Raw genomic sequence first — 19493 nt, forward strand, 5'->3', positions numbered from 1 at the left:
CACCTTTCATCCTCCGATAGGCCCCAGTGTCTTGCTCCCCATTGTGTCCACGTGTTCTCATTATTTAGCTTCCATTTGTAAGTGAACACACGTGGTATTTGTTTTTCTGTTTTGCATCAGTTTGCTAAGGATAATGGCTTCCATCTCCATTCATGTTCCTGGAAAGGATATGATCTCATTCTTTTTTGTGGCTGCATAGTATTCCATGGTGCATATGTACCACATTTTCATATCCAGTCTACCATTGATGGGCATTTTTAAGTTGATTCCATGCCTTTGCTATTGTGAACAGTGCTGCAGTGAACACTGGCGTGCATGTTTTTTTTTTTTTTTTTTGAGACAGAGTCTCTCTGTCACCCAGGCTGGAGTGCAATGGTGCGATCTCAGCTCAATGGAACGTCTCTGCCTGCCAGGTTCAAGTGATTCTCCTGCCTCAGTCTCCTGAGTAGCTGAAATTACTGTGCATGCCACCACGCCCAGTTAATTTTTGTGTTTTTAGTAGAGAAGGGGTTTCACCATGTTGGTCAGGCTGGTCTCGAACTCCTGACCTCAGGATCCGCCCGCCTCGTCCTCCCAAAGTGCTGGGATTACAGACATGAGTCAGCATGCCCAGTTGCATGTGTCTTTATGACATAATGATTTCTACTCCTTTGGGTATATACCCAGTAATGGGATTGCTGGATTGAATGGTATTTCTGTCTTTAGGTCTTTGAGGAACTGTTGCTGTCTTCCACAATGACTGAACTAATTTACACTCCCACCAAAAGTGTATAAACATTCCCTTTTCTCTGCAACCTTGGCCATTCTGACTGATGTGAGATGGTAGCTCACTGTGGTTTGATTTCCATTTATCTAATGATCAGTGATGCTGAGCTTTTTTTCATACGGTTGTTGGCTGCATGTATGTCTTCTTTTGAGAAGTATCTGTTCTTGTCATTTGCCCCCTTTAATGAGGTTTTTTCCCTTGCAAATTTAAGTTCCTTACTTGAACATACTTTATATGCCAGGTACTTTTATAGAATTCTTATTTAATCCTCAAAAGAGCATTATTACTCCATTTTAAAGGTGTATAAACTGAGGCTCAAGGAGTTTATGCAATTTTTCCCAGGGTCACACAGCCAGGAAAGGGCACTGCTGGAACTCAAACTAGGCCTCTCTGATGGCCTTAAAGCCCTGCCTCCAGTTCCGCCCAAAACTGGGTCATCTGAAAATCAAGGTGCTAGGAAACCCGTGAGAAGGGATTACTCAGCTTCTCTGAACTTGAAGACCAAAAGAAACACCTCATTGGGAGTTAGCAGACCTGGGGTGCCTGATGAGACTGCACCAATCACACCTAAAGGGGATCATTCAGGAGATGCGGGTCCACAAAGGTCCAGGTGGTCAAGAGGCTTTTATCCCTCCGCAGCATCCATTCTAAGGGGTGCTCCAACATTTCCTTGCATTCCTCCAATGATAGGGAGCTCATTTCTTTTGGAACCAGCAAATTAGCATAAAGAACAGGGTGTCAGGGGGCAGCTGAGAGAGGCTGAGAGCCCAGTATGTGGAGTCACTGACTTGGGGTCGAATCCTCGGCTACTCACTGTATGTGTGATGTTGGGCAAGTTTCCAACCTCATGTGGATATCTGTAAAGGGAGGTGAGTGGTAACCAGCACCCCTCCTTCTTAGGGGTAAGGTGGGAGGCCTGAATGAGATCCTGGAGATGGTGCCTGAGGGCCCTGCAGGGTGGCTTTAAAAATAACTCTCTGGTCGGGCACAGTGGCTCATGCTTGTAATCCAAGCACCTTGGGAAGACGACGCTGGTGGATCACCTGAGGTCAGGAGTTTGAGACCAGCCTGACCAATATGGTGAAACCCTGTCTCTACTAAAAATACAAAAATTAGCCAGGCATGGTGGTACATGCCTGTAATCCCAGCTACTCAGGAGGCTGAGGGAAGAGAATCACTTGAACCTGGGAGGTGGAGGTCGCGGTGAGCCGAGATCATGCCACTGCACTCCAGCTGGGGAAACAGACCCAGACTCTGTTTCATAAAAAATAAATATAATTCTGAGCATGTGGGCAAAGTGGGGAGAAGAGGGGGTAACTCAAAGGCCCCTCAACAACCACTAGAGCAATGGGAGTGGAGGGCAGGCTCTGCCACTCTGCCACTCTCACAGGCATCTGGGACTCTCAGGACAAGAAGCATGAACCAGCATCTCCAGCCCTGCCTGGACCACTGACCCTCAGCCCTGGTCCCCAAAGGTGGTACTAAGTGCTCACTTCCATACTATTGCTCACGTGGCACCTTCTGCCAGATGCCCCTCCCCAAATGCTCCAGCTGGTTAGCTGCAACTCAGGCTTTAAGCTTCAACCAAGGTATCGCCTCCTCCTGGAAGCCTTCCTGGACTCCCTATCCCCTAAGCTGGGACAGGGGTGCCTCCTCCATGTCCCATTAACACCTCCTTCCCTGCACATATCACAGAAACCAAAAGTGTCATTCATGCACTCAATATTTCTCAAGAGCTCCTGCGAGTCAGGCACCAGGGAGCAAGAAGACATGGTCCCTGTCCTAGCAAGCCTTACAGTCCAGGGAGATGAAAAAATATAAACAGAACCACAAAATGGGTAAGTCATTATGAAGTGAGACCAGTTCTTTGCACCCTGTGACCTCTGTGACAGATCCCAGAGCCAACACTCACGCCCCAGCCAGTCCCCAAACCCAACAGCTCCCCAAAGCCCTGGATATAAATAGCCTGTGCACTGCTAAGCAGACACTTCAGGGAACAATCTGCTGGCTGTGAAGAAAATGCACCCTCAGGAGGGTTCCACAGCCTTCTGCAAGCAAAGCCTTCTTTGCTTGGATGCCCATTAGAAATACTAAGGGTGGCCGGGTGCGGTGGCTCAAGCCTGTAATCCCAGCACTTTGGGAGGCCGAGACAGGTGGATCACGAGGTCAGGAAATCAAGACCATCCTGGCTAACATGGTGAAATCCCGTCTCTACTAAAAAATACAAAAAACTAACCGGGCGAGGTGGCGGGCGCCTGTAGTCCCAGCTACTCGGGAGGCTGAGGCAGGAGAATGGCGTAAACCCGGGAGGCGGAGCTTGCAGTGAGCTGAGATCCGGCCACTGCACTCCAGCCTGGGCGATAAGAGCGAGACTCTGTCTCAAAAAAAAAAAAAAAAAAGAAATACTAAGGGAGCTCTTAAAAGAAACATGGCCAGGCACAGTGGCTTATGTCTGTCAACTCAGGATTGTGGGAGGCCGAGGCAGTAGGACAGCTTGAGGCTAGGACTTGAAGACAAGCCTGGGTGGAACAGTGAGACCCTGCCTCTACAAAAAAATATGGCATGGCATGGTGGTGCATGCCCATAGTCCCAGCCACTTGAGAGGCTGAGAAGGGAGGATTCCTTGAGCCTGGGAGGTCAAGGCTGCTTATGATCATGCAACTCTGCTACAGCCTGGGCAACACCACAAGATCCCATTTCAAAAAAGAAAAAACAAAACAGAACATGACTGTCTCCTGCGCCATCAAATAAATACAACTCTCTGTAGGGTGACTCAGGGTATTAACATTTTTAAATATCGCCTTTGCTGAGGTAGATGTATAGTAATGACTAAAAAACATTTGTTATGTAAATACACCTCCTATGACTTATTTGTAGCCCTTTCCTATCTAGCAATTTCTACAGACCCTCTCTTTGGGCTTCGGAAGTCAGAATGGGCAGGGCCAGGGTGAGGTGTCCTAGGAAACTGAAGGTAGAGCACAGCTCCCAGCTCAGCGGGAACCATTTCTGAGGCTAAGGCACCCACTGGGGGATCAGCCTATCTTAAGAGGGAAAATCACACCTCAGAACCCCAGAGGCCCAAAAGAAAGCTCAAGTTCAGCAGATACCTGCCAGCAGGCCCTGGAGTGGCTGCCCCAGGGAAAACCGCCATTGCACTGTCAGCTCCCTCCAGCCCTCTCTCGGGTATAGGCTGGAGGTGGTTTCTAAGCTCAGAGGTCTCAACAAACGGTAGGTTGAACCTCAGAGGAGCCTATAGTTACCATAAGACTCCACCTGACCAGGGCCCAAAATGAGTCCTGGGAGGGCAGCCAGGAAGAAAACAGGGCAGAGAGGAAACACAGGGAGAGGGGGCCCTGGGACCACATCAGATATGGAGGGAACCAGGGGAATGAGGGCAGTCTTGATGATTGTGCTCCCCACAAACCGTGCATGCCTGTGTCCCCTGAGAATTCAGGGTGAGGAGCTCACTCTTGCCCTTCACCTGTTCCTGGGCTCTGGCAGGCTGGCCTGCTTTCTGCCCCAGCCTCACCCACTCTCCGCACTCCTTGCCACTGTTGTGGGCAAGCTGATCTCTCTGGTTTGCTGGACTCTCACTCTCTGCCCAATGGCACCGAGTTAACTTCTTTGCATGCGTTATTTTCTGTAATTAAAAAGGGAAGCAATTCTCACTAACACCATTTCTCAGAGGAGAAAACAGACACAGGGATGTTCTATGACTTCCTCACGATCACCAAGCTACAAGTGAGAACTGGGCTTTGAATGGAGATCTACCCATGCTCCTAAAGTTGAGCCATCCTCCAAGGAAAGGACAGCACCTGTAAAAGCTCAGTGAATGGGACAGAAGTGTACTCACTAAGGCCTGACCAGGCTGGTACCCTGATCTCCAACTTCCAGCCTCCAGAACTGGGAGAAACACAATTCTCTTCTTGATGAGCTCCCCAGGCTACGGATCTTGGCTGTAACAGCCTGAACTAGCTCAGAAGTGCTATTCCACCATCTGTGTCCTATTCCATCATTCAGAAGGGAGTCACTAACCCCTCAGTGCTGTCTTTGTGGATACTACCCACCCAAGGCTGAGATGAGGCACAGGGTCTGGTTCTAAATAAAATGGGAACGCACTGGAAGGTGCAATGTCAGAAAAGGATGTCTGAATTTCATTTAATCTCAACCTCTACTGGTGGAGAATGAAAGACGAGGCCCAGAGCAAAATTCGTTTTTCCTGAGATCACACTGTGGACCCCAGGCCCACTGGAGTTGTATTCCATGCTACTTCTCACCCCTTCTTGTAGTTCTTCCATCTTGCAGGGTGTGCAAAATCTACAGGGAACACCACACCATGAGTTTTTAAGATTTATCTCAAACACACCTCATGAGCTGCCTAGGAAGGAGATGCTAGCATAATCCCCATTGTTCAAGCTGAGGAGGCCCCAAAACACCAAAGGAGTTCTCTAGGGTCTCACAACTGCTATGATAAAAGGCTGCTCTTGACCCAGCACTGGCTCCTCAAACCTGGGAGAATGGTTATATTCCAGTCTTCTCTTCCCAAGGTGCTGAAGAGGCACACTTTTGCTTAACGGTGAAAGGTAAGGAGTTGATGGGGGAGGGTGAGCGATCAGAAACCCAGAGGGACCTGTGAGTAGGTCTCATGGAAAGGAGGAGCTTACAGGATGGAACCTGCAAGATGTGACCTCACTTCCTTGCTGACACATCCCCAATAGAACTTAGAATTCTGGTAACTAGGCACCCATATTATACACACAGCCCCATTTCCAGCTCATTTGGTGGGCGACACTCCGGAGAACAACATGTTCTCCTGCTGTGTCCCGACATGCTGCCGACCTCCTCGTCGCAGGAGAGGCCAAAATGAGAGTCTTTCTCAAGAATATAGACATTGGTTCAACCCTCACCCTCGACGCCTCTGGCCCTTTGCCAGAAGGCACCCACAGGTAACACAGGGCCCAGGGCAGGCACGTCCAGGCCAGGCCTCAGCTCTGCCCGTCAGGGCAGCGCCGAGCCCCTCCCCATGTGTATGGGGGAAACAGGAGATGAGGGGCCCTCCCTGGACAGGAGCAGGCTGGTTGTCAGGTGTTTGGAGCCTGTCAGGTTCACAGCCCAGACCATGCCTGGCAGGGTGGGAAGGTGAGCGTTGAGGACACACTTTGTCTACTCAGATCTGAATCCCAAGACCTCAAGCTGTCATCTGCCAGAGAACTCAACCTTCTCCGGCTGGAGGTCTATGCAGATGCTCCTATGTGGCAAATATTGTTGGGGAAGGGGGGGGGGCTAGGAGAAGTTCTAATGGGGGTATCCCATTGTGGGGTCAACCAGACAGGCCACTGACACCTCTTGGCCCGGCTCTTGGGCACTCTCTTTGTAGAGCTCCACACAGTGGATCAAGCAGGAGCTGCTGGATGGATTCCACTTCTCCAACTTCGTTAAAGGACAGGTGCACCATGCCACCAACAACGGCCAGTGCTGGTCTGGGGTGAGACGGGGCACAGAAGGGTCTCCACAGACAGGGACTCCAGAAAACCAGGGTGGGCCCAGGACTCCAACACAAATATGGGGACTCCCTAAGCTCTGTCCTAGGGCTTTCCCACTTTAGTGACCCACTGTCCTATCCCAAAGCAATCTAGCTGCCATCAGTCCCCAGTGACAACTTGGTTACAGGCAAAGTCCCTCTCACCTATCAGAGGAAGATCAGAGAAAATCCTTCTGTTTTCACTTTATGCTATGCCAGAAGTATCTCAGCATGTTGCCACAAGAATTGAGTATAATGGTAACAATAGCAACATACTCATACTGTTATCATTTTAACTCCCCACCCTAAGGGTATCTCGGGCAACAAACAGGCAGCTCTGCTGCCCTGCCAGACCTCCTCCAGGACTTAAAATACATAACTTTTACACAAACAAGGGTGGGGGGGGGGTTGACTACAGCAACAGAAGGTGAAGCTACTCCATGCATTTGTCTTTAAAGTGTCATCTCACAGAACTCATCCCTGCAGGCCAATCGGGCAGGAGCTGTACCCTCACATCTCACTGTAATATTCCTTAAGGGAGGCCATGTTCCACAGCGGGTCAGCCTCTCAATGCTGGTGGAGCATGTCATGATAAAATTCCCTTTCTAGGAAGCCGTTCTGCAGGGAGCATAATCCTATGTGTGTCCTAACAGGCTGGAGCAGTTTGCCAGGACTGCCATAACATGCCACGCTGACTGAAGGGCTTAACCACAGAAATCTGGTTCCTCACAATTCTGGAGACTGGAACTCCAATGTCAAGCTGTCAGCCTGGGGTGGTTTCTCTGGGCCTCTCTCCTTGCCGTGGAGATGGCTGACTTCTATCTCAGTCAGCACAGGGTCTTCTCTTGAACTTCTCTGTGCGCTCACCACCTCTCCTTGTAAGAACCCCAGGCATATTAAATTAGGGGCCACCCTAATGAACTCACTTCACCTGAATTACCTCTTGGAGAACTCTGTGTCCAGACACAGTCACATTCTGAGTCTCTGGGGTTGAGAATAGAAACATTTACATTTGGGGGAGGGGACACAATTCAATCCATAAAATACACAAATCCCCTGCGGAAGACAGACACCCGGGAAAGGGATATCTGGGTGAAAGGATATGCAGTCATCAAGTTTCAACATCTCTAGCCAGCTGACTTTCCAAAAGAGTTCCAGCTGGTCACACAGTCACCAGCAGCCTCTGAAGGTAGCTGCTTCTCTGAACGCAGCCTCCCCTGAACACTAACATGCTTTAACGTTTTGCCAATCTGTTGTTCGTGTGGCAGAGAAAATCACCTTGTTTCATTTCCAGTTTCAAACGTACATTTGCGTAACCTTTCACGGCTTCAATACCTGCCTGCATTTTCTCTTCCCCAGTTGTCTGGCAGATCTTGGGCCTTGGGATGTGCTCCCTCCCACCCTGGAGTTTTCCGGCATCTTCCCCTTGCCCAGGGCTGGGATGGCCATAGCTGTTTCTCCAGACTCACGTTCATGTTGAAAGATCAAAAACAATCCTATCCCTTTAAGTCAAAAGGTTCTTCTACTAGAGCGTCTTGTCCTGTGCCCTGCTGCTAAAACGAAGAGGGGACCAGGCCTCTCCAGGCCCTTCCCCTCCATATCAGAGGTGGAGCCTCAGGTGGCCTAGAGGGAATTTCATGCAGTCCTCCCTGTGGAAGGTGCTCCCTTCTGACCCAGGTGCTGTTCAGCAGCCATGTGAAATCCAAAAGCCCGTGTCTCTTCTCTACCATGAGGGTGATTTGTGAGGATTGCAGGGATGATGCTCTTCATGCAGGCTGCTGATTCACAGGGTGCCATTGCCCAACAGCTAACAAACACCATGACAATGCCTTGAAAGCAAGAATCATTTATCACTCTCCATCCTCACATGCAATTTTACTTTGAAAGCCTAGAACCCTTTTCACTATGGGCACCCAGGTTCTCCACATGCACAAGTCCCTGAAGGGTTGATGCTTCTTGGTGTGAGTTCCAGATCCCGATCCTCTGGTGGTTCACAGTGTTACCACTGACTCCCATGTCCCTCCTTTTCCCCCTAGTATGAAAATCAGATCTGCAGGATGCCAACTTTCCAGCCCAGCACAAGGGAGAAGCTGTTGGACTCCCTGGTTCCAGCCTTGCTAACTAAACCCATCTCCTCCTACGCCACCTGCCTGGGCCCCTCCTGGGACTTTATCACCGTGCCACATTTTTTGGAACTACTGGTTAGAAGGTGAGTGCCCATCCCCTACAAGGCACAGAGGTGCCTCTGTCCCCTACTGGCTGTGCCTTGAAGATGCAGCTCTCAGAGACTCGGCTGGCTCCTCTGGAACAGGGAGTAGTGAGAAGATGAACCTCACAGGGTTCTTGTAGGGACTGAATGATCTAAGACACGGCAAAAAAAAAAAAAGGGGTCCCTAGAGCCTAAAACTCTGGATATCTGCTGGAGGTGCTGTGATTCATGTTTATTACTTTTCTCTTCCCCCTCACTGAAGTAGCTCTCAGCATTCTGTCTCAATGGCCCATATCCCTCGATGTTTGGAAAAGCACATAGAAAAGCAAGTCTATGATGGAACTGGTAAGGATGTCTGAGATTCTTTCTGGCTGGTCTCTCTCCTCGACACAGAGAGAAGAAGGGACACTTGGTGCTGAAAAGAGAGCCACAGGCCCACTCAGACATCTGGAGAGGCTCAATGGGGTTCACCAACGGTTGGGGTTCACTCATTCAACACATACATACAAAACATCTCATTTTTGCATCGCTCTTCTTGTGGTTTGGCATAATTTCATAAACAAAGCCGACGGCAATCCCTCAGTATCGACTCTACTGAGTCAGGCACTCACAGTAGACAGAATAAACAGGTCGTATCTACAGAATGTTAGAGGGGAAACCCTCATGGCCTCTTCTATGTATGGTGGCATCCTCCCAGATTTTGACTAGAATGACGGAGCCCAGCAACAAGTATAAACTGGGTGAATTTAGGATTCTGAAAGTCGTTTTCACCCACAAAACATGGGGGAAAAGATGTGAACTCTGGCTGGGGAGACGCTAAAAGAGCCCTGGGGCTCATACTTCTTATAATGCCCACAAGAAGGCTGACATCTGGGGACTTCCCCTGTAAGAGGCATATAGTGAGTTCTGTAAATGGAGACTTAGGTTCCCTGCAAAGGAGAGGGGAGGCTGGGGTCACAGCTGGCCACTGAGAGACCCACCACAGCACCATGGCTTCCCAGATCTCCCTGTCCTCCTCCACCCAACATCTGCCCCTACCCTCCTAACCCCAGGAACAGGGGAGCCAGAGCTGGAGCTTGATGAGCAAGCTGCTCACAAATCAGCCTGGAGCTGCAGTCTTGAGTGCCCAGGTGCACAGTGCTGTGCTCCAGGGTCTTGGGAAGAGAATGTCAGTGGGACGCCGGGGTGCAAAAGGGTCTGTACAGCCATGGTGCATGGCCAGGTCTGCCCCTTCCAGGACAGCACTGATGGCTTGGGGTAGGGTGGGGCTGTCCTCTACACAGGCTGCAACAGGTCAGGGACCCAGAACCACACAAGTGTGCCCTGGAGGGTTGTGTGGGAGAAGGCCAGGCCTCTGACTCAGCTGTCTACTCCATCACCAGCACCATCACCTCCATTTTGTTCACCTGGCCCCTTGAAAACACTTCAGTTTGCTATCAGCCCCCGCAACGGTCATCTTTCCGGATAAAGCTGGCCTTCAGGAACTTCGCCTGGCCTGGACTGGGTGTGGAGGACCACCAGGAACTTGTCCTAGGCCAGTTGGTGCTTCCGGAGCCCAACGAGGCCAAGCCAGATGGTGAGGTGGCTTACAGTCTGGAAGACTTTCCGGGGGTGGTGGTTTGGGGCTACAATTCCCTTAAATTCCATCCGGTCATTTCTGTGCTTGGAAAGTCCAGTGAAAAGTGACTGGTGGGGTGACCTTTTCCCCTTTTCCAGATCCTACTCCACCTCCTGGGCAACACCCATTAACAATGCTGGCCCTGGAGCCAGCACCACCACTGCTGGCGGACCTGGGGCCTGCTCTGAAGCCAGAGTCACATGCAAGCCTGGATGCACCCAGATATCTACATTCAGCACCAGGGCCAGCACCAAAAGAAGGGCCCCCTCCAGGAACAGTGCTGGAGATACAGTCAGCCCCAGAGTCCCCCTGTTCCGGGGCTGTGAAGAACCCACCTCGTGAGGAGATGCCGGACATCACGACCTTCCCTCCCAGGCTGCTGGCAGAGCAGCTGACCCTCATGGATGTGGTGAGCAGCTGGGCTTTGCAGGCTGTGACTCTGGCACCAACTGTCTCAGACCAGCCTCTCCCTGAGGGGCGGCCAATGCCCTGGGTCCAATTTCAGCCCCACTTCTTACCAACCATGGGATCTGGATGAGTTTCCTCACCCACAAGCCTTCCCTGTCTGCACATGCATAGCAGAGATGGAACATCGCCCGTGCCAGCTGCACAGTGACTGTGCAGACTGAATGACAGGGGATGGACAGAAAGCAGGACAGGGCAGGTGATCACTGAGGGGCAGGCAGGGCCATGGGTCACTCACAGAGCTGCTCAGGAGCCTCACAACCCTCAGTGCTTACTAGGTACTTGACGCATACTAGATTCTACGGCAGACACCCAAGCAGAGCCCATAGTTGCAGCTGCCACAAGGAAAGTGCACCAGTATGGAGAGGAGGAGAAGAGGGCTGATTGGGATGGGAGGAAGACAAGGTCTCAGGACGGACAGGCCTGAGCCACCTTCTAGTCCTTGGAGTGCAGATGGCCTGGGAGAAAATGTCACTCTCTCTTCCCACCCTTGTTGGGTTCTGGGCCATGATGCATTCAGGGCCCTCGGTGGGCAGAAAATCAAACCCAGGGACTCCCACACTTCTGGAGCCCATTTTAAAGCTTTCTGAGCTCCAGCTTGTTTCCTGCCAGAGACCACGGATGACTGTGAGCTCAGTCCCTGCCTGGGACTATGGGTGACCCTGAGCTGGAGTGTGCTGTATCCATGACACTCTCATTCTCCCCAAAAGGATCTGTTCAAGAAGGTGGAGCTCTACGAATGCTTGGGCTCCATCTGGGGCCAACGACATCAGAAGGGGAATGAGCACGTGGCACCCACAGTTCGTGCCACCGTCGCACACTTCAACAGGCTCAAGAACTGTGTCACCACCTCCTGCCTCGGGGACCACAGCATGAGGGCCCAGGACAGGGCCAGGGTGGTGGAGCACTGGATCAAGGTGGCCAGGGTAAGCCATGGTTGGGCCTGAGGCTTCCCTCTTTGAAAAAGGGGAACTGGCTCTTCTCCTCCATCGGCTTTCAGGATTGGCTTCTGTATCGCTAGCCTGAGCCCTGCACATCCCCTAGGAGGTTGTTGCCAAAGGTTCACTGACCTTGACTCCCACGGCCCAGTGGTAGCTGCTCACTTCTGACCTGGGTTCTTCCTTGGGTTGAACTAAAATCCTCCTAGATGAGTGACATTAACTCGGCCCCAGGTGTGCCCTCCGAAGGGTTCCCAGGCCTCTGCTTCGTCCAGGAGGGGAGATCTCAGCAGAGGGAGCTGAGGCTGAAGTGGGCCAGGCTCCACCCATGGACCTCACAGCTCACTCTTCCCTCTTCAGGAGTGCCTAAGCCTCAACAACTTCTCCACGGTGCACGCCATCGTCTCCGCACTGTGCAGCAAACAAATATATCGGCTACATAAGACATGGGCAGCAGTGTCCAGGTGAGGAGGACTCTCTCCATGGGAGCACCAGGGTTGACCTAGGGACCGTATGTCTCCCCACGTGCCCTCAATGACTCTGAAAGGTTCTTGGAGTCCAGGGACACAAGGCAGGGATGGACTGGTGGGTGTGGTCACTAAGCTGCCCTGGACTTCTAGGCAAGGATTTCCAACTCGGGACTACGGTTTTTTAACCATCAGGAACAGACTAGAGCCAACTGGAGACTTTCAGGTGTTTGTATCCAGCAGTGGAACTGTGTCCAAATAAAAGCTAACTGTAAACAAACAGTGGCTCATGTGAAGTGGAGACGGGGCCCAGGCGAGGAGCATGAAAACTCCCATTCTGTTCCTCTGGAGCCCTTGTCATCAGAGGACCCCACTGGAAACTCTCACCCAGGAAGTTGGGATTCTCTGGATTTTCAAACAAAAGGGATTGGATTGGAACTCACAAATCTCTCCCGTGTTTCCCAAATTTACCCTTCTTTCTTTCCTCTGTCCATAGCAAAAGCACAAAATATCTAAAAGAACTCTGCAAAAAAGACTCTGCAGTGAAGAGGGACCTGCTGATCAAGGTACAGTGGAGTCTTGGAGATGCAGGACAAGTGTTTAAGGGTCAGAGAAAAGACTGAGTTTGGAAGGTCATTGGAGCCAGTGTGCAGTAGTTATTTTGTTTTGTTTTGACTTACCTACTAAAAGTGGACTTGAAAAATTCCCTCCATGCCTACCTTGGGCAACAGGAAGAGAGGTGTGTGGATCGACGGGCACGTGGGGGCACAGGGGCAGGAGGCCCTGGAAATGGGATGTGGCAATGGCTGCTGGGCTGCTGAGCAGGGGTGATGAGCTGCAGCATTAGCAGGGCTCTGGCTCTCATGCTGGTCCATGCTGCTGGCATGGAGCTTCCTCCAGGCTGGGGGGTGTTCATGGTAGGTGGGACTTTCTTCCTATCTCAAACTGGCCAGTAATTCCTCAGGAAGCCAGGCCTCTGCTGCTGCTTCTGTCTGCAGTGCACCTCCATGGGCAGGGGCCTCTATCCACACTGCGGGAGAGGGGAAACGACAACAGAGGAAGCTCATGTGCCAGGGAGTCCAGTGGATTGCCCAGCTATGGGTACCAATGGGCATGCTTGGGACAGACATATGTGTTTGCTGGGACTCCCTGCTCTGCCCTTTGCAGACACTTGAAAAGGTTCATGTCACAGGATTCTCACCAGTGAGCAGTGACATATGTTCATGACAAGCATGTGGGGGATTCAGGCATTCCTAGGGGATCCTCCCTGACCAGATCTCAGAATCTTCCATGCAAATGAGAAGGCAACATGTCACCCCACCCACGATTCTGGAAAACCCTGCCATGTCAGTCAGAGATGGGGACACAGGAGGCCATCCTGAGTAGAGGAAGAGAGAGTTCTGTGCATGGAAGTCCCCTGAGGGATCAATGGCAACGCAAAATCTTTGACATGGTTAAAATGCAGTTTCTGTGTCACAGACTCCAGCGGGGCTCAGATAGGCAGGTGCCACTTAACCAGGTCTCCTAAAACGCCCTGTCCCTTTCCCATCATTACTGTGCCTGGTTGCAGACCTAGACACTCAAGAGACTCCAGAGAACAGGACCCTGATGGGTGGTGGTGCTGAGATACTGGGTGAAGGCAGCCGAGACACAGCCTCCAGGACAGGCAGGAGGCGCCCTGTCTTTTGGGGTCCTGGGGAGTCACTCTCCACTCTGGGCCTCTGTTTGCTCTTCTGGAAAATGAAGGGATGCTGAGCCTGTAGTGCAGCCCTCACAGGACAGAAACGAGGTTCAAGAAAAGAAAGCAATTTGAGGGTGCTCATGCCTGGTTCTTCCTCAGAGGGATGAGGATGAGAACAATGGCAACAGGAATAGGAAAAAGTACTCAGGAGGCCCTGTGAGGTAGCTGTGGTTTTCATCGCTCTTTACAGAAGAGAGAACAGTCTCAGGCAGGCCCGGCTGCCTGACTGGGTGACACACACAGGAGTGTAGAGCTGGGCCAGTGGAATGAGCACTGTGCCAGGTGACTCATGCCAGTCCCTAGGGATCCAAGTGCGGGATGGCTGGGGTATAACTTGGGGAGGGGAGGAGAGTCTCACTGTCTCCATCACTGACACCTGGCAGGCGGGGAGCTTTAAGGTGGCCACCCAGGAGAGGAACCCACAGAGAGCGCAGATGAGGCTGCGGAGGCAAAAGAAGGTGAGCGAGCCTTATTCATGGAGGGGCCGCAGGGGATCACAGGACAGGGCTCCCTTCCCCGCCAGCTGGAGGCCTCCATATCAAGACAGTGGGGGCTTCCACCCAGCCCTGTCCTCCTGTGGACACTGGGCCTGGAAAATCTCCATTCGAGAGACCAGAGCAAGGGTCTGGGAAAGCTGGACTCAGAGTGGATGTGGGGAAGGGTAAGGCTGGGACCACATGCCCCTGTGAATTGTTAAAATCCCACCATAGAGTGGGATTTTAATAACTAGGAGTGCTTGCTAGACTTGGAGGTCATCTGGGATAGAGGAGGCAGAGAACTGGGAAAGGCAGCTGAGGGTCTTTGGTTGCTCCATCCGGGAGACCTAGGGAGGGGGGTTCTGGAAGACAGGGGCTGATGGGATTTCATGGGACAGGACAGTGGGCAGCCATCTGATGGCCAATACTCATCACCACCTCCCCAACCCTCCTTGGCACAGGGTGTGGTCCCCTTCCTGGGGGATTTTCTGACTGAGTTACACAGGTTGGATTCGGCCATCCCGGACGATCTGGATGTGAGTGAGCCTGGGGCAGGTTGGTTGGGAACCAGGAGCCTGGGGCTTGGGAGGAGAGGGGCCTGGACCGAGCCCTTAGATCTCAGCCATTGGCAAACCTGCTCTCCTGAGAGCCTCACAGCTGCTCCTGCAGGTGGGGGTGTCAGGCCCATCTCATCACCTCTGCGAGATGGAGGCTCCATGGCAGCCACCAGTCCCTATCCCTGAGTGGTGAAGCTGCAGAGCTGCCTGACTGGAAAGCTGCTGAGATGTGGGCTGAACTGGACTCAGCGACTCACCAGGGTAGTCCTGTAATTGGAGAGTGAAATTGAGCCTCTCCAAGGGCAGGCAGTTCCAGGGTCACTGAGCGCTTTTTTTCTGTAACAGAACTCAGTTTCCCTGTCATCAGACAGGGTTGAGGCAGAGTGTCCCTGAGCCTCAGCTCCCATGCTCCCTGCTCTAGAGCATGGAGTCTGAGGCATATCCAAATCCTGTCATGTGCACATCCCCTGACTCTGGTGACCCTAGCAGTAGTACAGCATGGGAAGGGGTGGGGTGGGGCTGGTTGTGGGCCAGGGACCTTTCTGATGGACTCTGTCTGCCTTCCAGGGCAACAGCAACAAGAGGAGGAAGGTGAGCAGCTGGGACATTCACATTGGAGGAAGGTGGGGATGTGGACCTCACAGTCCACCCTGGGCAGGACACTCCCTGGCTCCGTCCTCTACATCTTAGAAAGTTACTGGGAGGGTTTGACACACACAGCAGGAAGAGATCTATCCTCATGTAGAAATTGGGAAAGGCACTGGATCAAAGACCAATTCCTGCAGGAGGGGATGTTTACATCCAACTCTGAGAGCAGGCTGGGGACTACATAGCGCCCCTTCAGAAAACTGCCCTAGAGACCAGCCCCTTCTCCCTGCCTACCAAAGCCCCCCCTCAGCATCTTCCCCCCAGGCCCTGTCAGCATCCTGCCTTCTGTCTCTAGGAGGTCCGAGTTCTGCAGGAAATGCAGCTGCTCCAAGTGGCTGCCATGAATTACAGGCTTCAGCCTTTGGATAAATTTGTCACCTATTTCCCAAGAATGGAGCAGCTTAGTGACAAGGAGAGGTGAGGGCCTAGCAGACGGGCAGAGGGTGGGAGAAGGCTCTCCATTTTATTTTAACAAGGTTTGGCTCTGTTGCCCAGGCTGCACTGTAGTGTCACCATCTTTGCTCAATGCAATGTCTGCCTCCTGGGCTCAAGCCCTTCCTCAGCCTCTCAAGCAGCTGGGACTACCGCTGTACACCATGTCCCAGGACATGGTACAGCATGTACAGACACCATGTCCTGCTGTTCTGCTGTTTTTCTGGTACAGATGGGGTTTCACGATGTTATCCAGGCTGGTCTCAAATTCCTGGCCTCAAACAATCCACCCCACTCAGCCTCCCAAAGTACTGACATTACAGGTGTCAGCCACCCCACCTGGCCTAGAGGAGGCTCTCCTGTGGCCAGTTGCAGAGAGCCTGTGGCCATGACTCCATGACCAGCATCAAGCCCTGTTGCATGGGAACCGCTAGGGACCCAGGATTCCAGCTGGGCAGTCACTGAGTGGGGACCTGATGCGTGGCTCATGGTGGCCTCACAGCTGCCTCTCTCTCCTGCAGCTACAAGCTGTCCTGCCAGCTGGAGCCCGAATCACAGTAGGCCGGAAACATCCTGCAGTGGCTGGGACCCCACCAGGGTGCTGCCCAGAACACCGGCTCTGCACCATCCTTCACCCAGACCGTGACACCAGGGAACCACATCTAGGTGGCTGGCAGCTCAGCTGCATCTGGCCCCTGCTCCTCAACACAAGCTGCTCCTGCTGGCCAGGATCAGGCCATGGGACTTTTGCGAGTCGGGGGTAGATAATTTTATGTTTATTTTCTTTAGTGTATAAGTAAGGGTTTTTTTCTTAACTTTCATCAAAATAAAATTTTAAAACACTATTCAAAATGTTCTATAGTTGTTGGCATGAGAAAAGTTCAGCCAGTGCAGTAACTGTATACCAGTCTTTAGGATTCACAGTCTAGTATGTCAAATTGAGGCTATGGCTGAACAAGTCATAGAACAGCGTTCACATTACACATGCCAAACATTTCATGTTTTCCCTTTTTATTCAAATTGATTATTGTTAACTCTGTTCAAGGAAAACAAAAAAACCCAAAAATCCTTAAAAACCATAATATGTCACCCAATCTACCACACTTGTTCTACTGACCAGCTACTCTCAAACTTAAATTCTAGTTAAATTCAACTTCCACTGGGTTACTCTACTTTCTTAAGGTTTGAATATTTAATGAATCACTGAAATATTTACTGAAGAGCTGGAGATGGGAGGTATTTAAGCAAGCAGAAGGGCTGGCCTTCTCCAGAAGTCCTGGGCTGAAGAGAGCTGGCCATCAGTCTCCACAAAATACAGATAAACTTTTTCCACTATGGATCTTCCCAGACTTTCTGACACTTCTCCCCTAAGTGAACATCAAGGAAGGAGAGAATCATTTGAACCCAGTATCAAAAGGATGTCCCAGAACTTAATTTGAACACAAACCCCACTGTGCCCTATTAGATAAAAACAAGACAAAGAAGTCAACATTTCAGGGTCTGCAATATCATACCTCTAAATCAACACCAAATAAACACCTAAACCCAATCCTGGAGACACAAAGCTCCTATAAGAAAAGTGGGAGTCTGTATCTCAGCAAAACTTGTATCTCTTCATGCAGTTTACAAAAAGGAAAGAAAACAAAAGCAAAAATTATCTATGGCAAGAAATATTTGACCATGTAATTGATTTGGCAATACTTTTTCTTATTTTTTGTTCTTTTTGGATGGAACACTAAAATCACTGCTAACAAATGTGAATACAAACACATGAGACTATACATCATTTTAGAGCTACCACATGGGGAAGAGAAACAATGAACTATTAAAAAGAAGGCATCTTACAGATTGAAAGAAAGTTCAGCAGAATCACATCTGTGAAAGTGGTTGTTAATCTAACGTATGAGAAACTAACACTACTCTAACTGGGAAAATGAACAAAACCAAATACCCAAGCTAAAACTGGGCAAAGAACCTAAACAGGCACATCTGAAAAGAAAACACGAAATTCAATGACAGGTCAAAGAGAAGCTGCTCAACCTCACTAATCCTCACACAAATGTCTAAGTAGAAGCCACACTCAAATACCTCTCACTTTAATTAGAATGAAACTTACCAAAAAACAAAACAAAACAAAAAAAAAACCAACACAACCCATACGTTCACAGGCAGAGGCCAACGTAGAAATGCAGAAAAAGACACTTTCATACACTTTTTCTGGGAATGTACATTATTATACACACGAAGCAAAGCAGTTGAAGGTGCCTTAAACATTTTACATTACAACTACCCATTCACCTGGCAATCCCACCGTCAGTTATACACAGAAAGCACATGGAATCTGTTATGTTGAAGAGGTATCAGCCTTCCTATGGCGACTGAAGCACTATTCACAATAGGGAAGGTATCCAATCCACCTACCTGTTCATGCACAGATGAAGGGATAAAGAAACTGCAGTACACAATGGAATCCTCTTCAGCCAGAGAAATTCACGAAACCATGTCATCTGCAGCAACATGCAGAAACCTGGAGGACATGACCTTCAATGAAACGAGTCAGGCAGAGAAAGCCAAACACGACATGATTTCATGCATGTGAGAATGAGATCAGCTTTCTCTCTAAATGACTTTATCTCCTAGATATAGAAAGTTCCACAGTGGTGAAGGGAGGCTGTGGGATGAGGAGTCGGAGCAGGAACTGGGAAGTGGATACAACGTTACACTCAGATGACAGGAATAAATTCAGCTGTTCTACTCCACAGCAGGGTGTCTAGACTTAACAGTATCCCACCATATTTTCCAAAAAAGGCTGAAAAGAAGGACTCTGAATATTGCAACCACAGAGAACTAATAAATAATAACTACACAAGGTAACAGAGACAGTCATTGCCTTGCTTTCATCATTACACAAGGTATATATGCATAGATCAAAATGTCCCACTCTACTCTTTAATTGTATACTTTTACTATAGAACAAATTGTTCTTAAGGACATAGAAAGAAACAATGCTGAAGTTCATGTGAGACCAGGAAATGCCCTGCATTTCCAAAGCAATTCTGAGAAATCCAAATTACATTGGATGCATCACACTCTAATTTGAAATTTCACTCAAACTCTAGGGACCTGCTTCCACATGGATGAGTGGAAGAGAACAGAGAACTGGCGTAATAAACTCACACACTTCATACCACCTGATTCTGGATGAAATACACAATAAGTAATGGGAAAAGAACTCCCCATATCTTCTGCATATGGCGAGCCTCTACTTCTCACCATGTACCAAAGTTCACTCAGATGAATAAAGGATATAAATGGAAGACCTCAAAGTACAAAAAGCCTACAAGAGACCCTAGGAAATACCCTTCGACATCAGCTTTGACAAAGCATTTATATGCCTAAGACCCCATATGACACTGCAACAAAAGCAATAATCGACATGTGGGACCTAATACACTAAAGAGCCACCACACAACACAAGAAATTACCAACAGAGTAGACAGATGACATACAGGATGAGAGAAAATGTTCCCAAAGTATGCACCTGACCAAGGTTCTAATGTCCAGAATCTACCTTAAAGACCTCACACAAATCAATTAGCAAAACTCCCCAAATAATTAATAGGCAATGGATATAAGCACACACTTCTTGAAAGAT

At 50.1% G+C, this 19493-nt stretch overlaps 1 protein-coding gene and 1 long non-coding RNA gene across 3 annotated transcripts in view; one reads left to right on the forward strand and one right to left on the reverse strand.

The window, feature by feature from the left end:
- Positions 1-19493, forward strand: part of LOC102117445 (aspartate-rich protein 1-like) — a 268201-nt gene that overhangs the window by 67588 nt on the left and 181120 nt on the right. The gene's annotated exons all lie outside the window — the stretch shown is intronic.
- The window catches only part of LOC102121851 (uncharacterized), a 67992-nt gene that overhangs the window by 13317 nt on the left and 35182 nt on the right, over positions 1-19493 (reverse strand). For both annotated transcript variants that reach the window (XR_012418930.1, XR_010578417.2), the window contains one exon: positions 18260-18365. This is a non-coding gene — a long non-coding RNA (uncharacterized lncRNA). The remainder of the gene's footprint in view (positions 1-18259; positions 18366-19493) is intronic.

Source organism: Macaca fascicularis, chromosome 10, assembly GCF_037993035.2.
Source record: "Macaca fascicularis isolate 582-1 chromosome 10, T2T-MFA8v1.1".
Lineage (NCBI taxonomy): Eukaryota > Metazoa > Chordata > Mammalia > Primates > Cercopithecidae > Macaca > Macaca fascicularis.